The sequence below is a fragment of the Sorex araneus genome, chromosome 2 (assembly GCF_027595985.1).
Source record: "Sorex araneus isolate mSorAra2 chromosome 2, mSorAra2.pri, whole genome shotgun sequence".
Lineage (NCBI taxonomy): Eukaryota > Metazoa > Chordata > Mammalia > Eulipotyphla > Soricidae > Sorex > Sorex araneus.
The window spans coordinates 275604943-275609569 of NC_073303.1; the positions used below are offsets into that span (position 1 = coordinate 275604943).

Below are 4627 nucleotides of genomic sequence, written 5' to 3' on the forward strand. Positions count from 1 at the left end.
TATTAATGGCCCCAACCGTATTTTTTTAGATACAGGAGTTTTGAACTCAAATACTTAGGAGAAAACAAGTTAAGATTGCATTATCCTGCAACTCATTACCAGTATCATACTGCGAAGCGGAACAGCTTGGAAAAGAAGTGGGGAGGGAGGGGGAGTGAGGGAAGGAAGATAAAGAAAAGGAATTAAACTGATCAAGTGACGTTCGGAATTCTTTTTTTCCTTTTAAATTCCTGGGAACTATGAAGTCCTTGCAAGCACAGCTCGTATCTGCAGATTATTTTCCAAATGTGTACAAAATGGAACCAAAAATGGAGAATCCCTTAACAACCTGAAGAGGTGTTCGAGTTATGATTAAAAGCTACATTAAAAGCTACGATTAAAAGCTACGATTATCTAGTAGCAAGTGTTCCAGCCTTCGGTCGCCAGCCGCGTCCTCTTCCTGTTCCCAAGCAGCTATCGGGATGAAAATGTCTTCCCCGTGATTGCTTTCATTTTCTTCTTCTCGGCATCTGGGCACGTGTGGTTCAGCATCTTGAGGAATTCGGATGTTTTTGCCCACACACATGTGTGAATATAGGCCTTGGAGCACTTGATGTGGTAGTGCAGGCAGTCCCGGAACGTGTGGATCAGGTTGATGGCGTTGTCTCGAGCACTGCATTGGGGTGGCGAGGGAATAGCACGAAGGGGATGTAGCTGATGATGTCGCCCACAGCGGCATCGGTGTCCTTCAGCTCCAGAGGCGGTTCTCAGTGGCCAAAGAGGACCTGCGGTGCTGTGTGGCTGGTTCTGCAGCCTTCTTTGAATTCCTGCATGAGCACTTTCCCAATGATCACGTCGTCATCGTCTTTGAACACGGTGCTGAAGACTCCTGTGACTCGGTCCTTTTTCGACTCGACATACATGATCTCATCATCCCTATAATGGGTAACTGCTCTGTTCTCTCTTTCCTTGCCCTCTTCTTGGAACTGGAAGTATTTCTCAAAGACGGAGGCAAAACAACTTCGTTTTAACATGCCAGCCTGATGCACGCACCATGGAATCCTTGGGTGCAGGCAAATTTTCAAGGTCGTGTAGCAAAGAGACATCGTATCCTGATTCTGGATTTACCAAGAAACTCCGTAGACCCTCTTGAATAACGCATCTGCACCATGTGCCTGAAGTTCCTTGTAGAGTTTCAAAGAAATACTGACCATCACTTGAGTTTTGTCTCCATTAGGATTGGAAATATGATAGAGGACCCCGTCGAAATCTGCACATGTCACTTCTACAGCTTCTGGTTTGTTTCTGGCAGCCGCGTTCTCGAACTTGAGCTTGAGCCTCTCCTCGATGATGCGGTTGTTCTCCTCCAGCAGGATCATGGTGGCGGCTGGCCCCCGAAACTTACACCCACCTGCCGAGTCACCACTGCCACCGCCGCCTCTGCTGCTGCCTCACCGACAAGCCGGGTCCCCCCATTTGAACCACTCTCCAGGTCATCATAATGGTCATCATAATTATCTGGGGCCTCCCCGGCTGGCCTGGGTGGGTGGGGGCCTGGCACCCCTTCCTGCCCCGTGACACTCCATTGGCTGGACGGTTTGGATGTCAGGTCCAGAGGTGCTGGGGACACCCGGGTTCTAGCTGATGGTGCTAACTATGAGGGTGGGTGGTGCCTCAGGGGTCAACTTTGGGGGTCTTGCATGCCCAGCACCTATATTCCAGTCTTCGTTTCTTTTTTTTTTTTCCTTTTTTGGGTCACACCCAGTGATGCTCAGGGGTTACTCCTGACAGTGCGTGGGGGACCATATGGGATGCCAGGGATCGAAGCCGGGTCGGCCGTGTATAAAGCAAACGCCCTACTGGCTGTACTATCTCTCCGGCCCAGTCTCCCCTCTTATGGGGTTGCCAGGTATAAAATCCAGGCTCGCACACAGGCAAGGCCAAGGCTCTCCTGCTGCACCTGCCTCCCTCCTCTGCCGGGGTGTGTGCCCGGGGCTTCGCACTGTGGTTCGGTTTGTGGAAAGGGCTTCTGGGCACGGCTGGGCTGGGGTCTACTCGCAGCCAGGCAGTGTGTCTTCATAAGTTGTTTCAGGTGGCTGCTGCCAGCCTCCTACTGGGAGTGTGCCCAATACCGAGATGCCAGTGGGGATAAAGGCTCAAACCTGGCATCCATGGGAATCGGAAGAGTGGGGTGGAGACTCGGAAATGGCACCTCTGAGGTGTACTAGGTATTTGCCCCTTTGGGTCCCCTTCTCATTTTGTGTGCACGTGTGTGTGTGTGTGTGTGTGTGTGTGTGTGTGTGTGATTTCTGTGTTCCAATGACAGTCTGGAAGCAGATCCTAAGTGGTACCTCTGCTTCTTCATGGTCAAGGAAATGACACTTTAAAAACCCTGTCCCCGAGGGCAACACACACACACACACACACACACACACCACACACACACACACACACACACACACACACACCCCTCTGGCCCCTGGGAGGCTGTTAACAGCGTGGGGAAGGACATGGGGGAAAAGGACATGGGAGGTGGCTTATGAACGATGTGGCATTGGACATGGTGGGTGACCTCTGTGAGCCTCCTGATCACTGGCTGTGCAGTGTGATGACATGCCCTAAGGCCACACATGGTATGCAGAACCTCACTCCCGTCCCCAGAAGAGCCCCATAAACCCAAGTCATCTACTGTCCCCACAGAGCTGGCTGGGGCCAGTATTGGCTATGTGGATCAGGCCAAATTTGATTTTTTGTTTCTTTAGTTTTTGGACCACACCTGGTGGTACTCAGGGCTTACTCCTGGCTTTTTGCTCAGGGATCACCTCTGGAGCTGCTTTGGGGACCATATGGGATGCCAGGGATCGAACTCGGGTAGGCTGCATTCAAGGCAAGTGCCCTACCTGCTCTACTATGATTTTTGAAATTTTGGTCTGGGAGAATCAGGTTCCTTGAGGAAAAGGTCCTTCCCGGGGGTATTTCGGGAAGTCAAGAGGACTTTCCCTTTTTATTTTTGGGCCACACCTAGAGGTGCTCAGGGACTACTCCTTGGTGCTTGAGATGTGCTCCTAGGAGTGTTCAGGGGACCAGACTAGCTATTGGAGATAAACCTGGGCCTCCTGCATGCAAAGCATGTGCTCTGGCCCCGAAGCTCCCAAGAGAACCTTTCGAAGCCCTGTACAGTCTTCAGTTACTGAGTCTCACCGGCCTGTCTCCATAGAGCGTGTGTCTTGCCGGGAGAGCTCAGGCCTGGGGCCTGCCTGTTCCTGTCTCTTGGGTGCCCTACTTGTCCCTGGCAGTGGAGATGAGGATGCTCAATGCTGGAGGCCATCTGGAGGAGGTGTGGATCTCTGAAGTTCTCCTGATGTAATGTGGCACGTTTGGATTCCTCTGCTCAGAGACACCCCATCCTGAGCCCAGCAAGATGATGGGGTACATCGCTGGGGTGCCTGAAGCTTCCGACACGCAGAGCTCCAGCCCTCTGAAGCTTCCTTCATGATCCAGGATTGTTCCTTTATTATTATTATTGATTTTGGGGCTGGAGCCATAGCACAGCGGTAGGGCGTTCGCCTTGCATGTGGCCGACCCAGGTTCGATTCCTCCTCCCCTCTTGGACATCCTGGCAAACTGCTGAGAGTATCTTGCTCACACGGCAGAGCCTGGCAAGCTACCCGAGGTGTATTCGATATACAGCCAAAAATAGCAACACAAGTCTCACAACGGAGACGTTACTGGTGCCTGCTCGAGCAAATCAATGAGCAATGGGATGACAGTGACAGTGATTATTACTGATTTTTAAAGGAAGTCAGTTTTTTTCCTGAAATTTATTAAAAAAGATGAAGGGGGGGAAAGAGAGAGAGAGAGAGAGAGAGAGAGAGAGAGAGAGAGAGAGAGAGAGATCTGTTTGAGATATTGAGACAGAACAGAGGCTTCTCTAGAGTGGAAATAGGTTATCAAAGAAATGTAAGAGCAAGTGTTCAAAGGACAACATGGGCTTGAAGAGCAAAACCTGGTCCAGGATGGTCCTTTCATTGTGGTGGGTGGGGTTGGAGCCACACCCAGTGATGCTTAGGTGTTACTCCTGGATCCGTGCTCAGGGATCACTCCTGGTGGGCTCGGGGGACTATTTGGTGTGCTGGGTCAGCCATGTGCAAGACAAATGCCCTACCCGCCGTACTATCAGTTCAGCCCCTGCCAGGATGGTTCTTAACTCCTCAGACACCATCTTGCAGACCTGCTTCCCGGGCTCCACGTGCCTGGCACAGCGTTTGCTGCTCCCCTCTGTGCCCCCAGCCCACACTTGCACAGAGCGGGGGTCTGTCCTGCCCCGAAGGGTAGCATCCGTCTTCCTCCCTTCTGTCTGCCCCAGCCTTGATGCCAGCTGCCAGGGCAGGTGAAAAGGACTGGGGAGAGCCCCAGGAGAACGTGAGCTCTTGGGGCCAGAGGAAGAAGGGTGACTCCTTCTGGGGGCCGCTCACGGGACAGCCTTTTCTGGAACCGTTTTACTGTTTCTACCCAACTGTAGTATCACGATAGCTGCCGTGTGGAGCAGGTGTGTGCCTGGGGGTGGGAGTGTGCCACAGCAAAGGACCTGCCCAGTGCCCCTTTGCACTCCTGGGTTTTAGCTCTATTTGCCAGTTCTTAGAAAACA

General features: G+C 52.1%; 1 pseudogene; it reads right to left on the reverse strand.

The window, feature by feature from the left end:
* Positions 1-453: 453 nt before the first annotated feature.
* LOC101541059 (actin-related protein 2/3 complex subunit 2-like) lies at positions 454-1358 on the reverse strand (annotated as a pseudogene).
* Positions 1359-4627: the final 3269 nt, after the last annotated feature.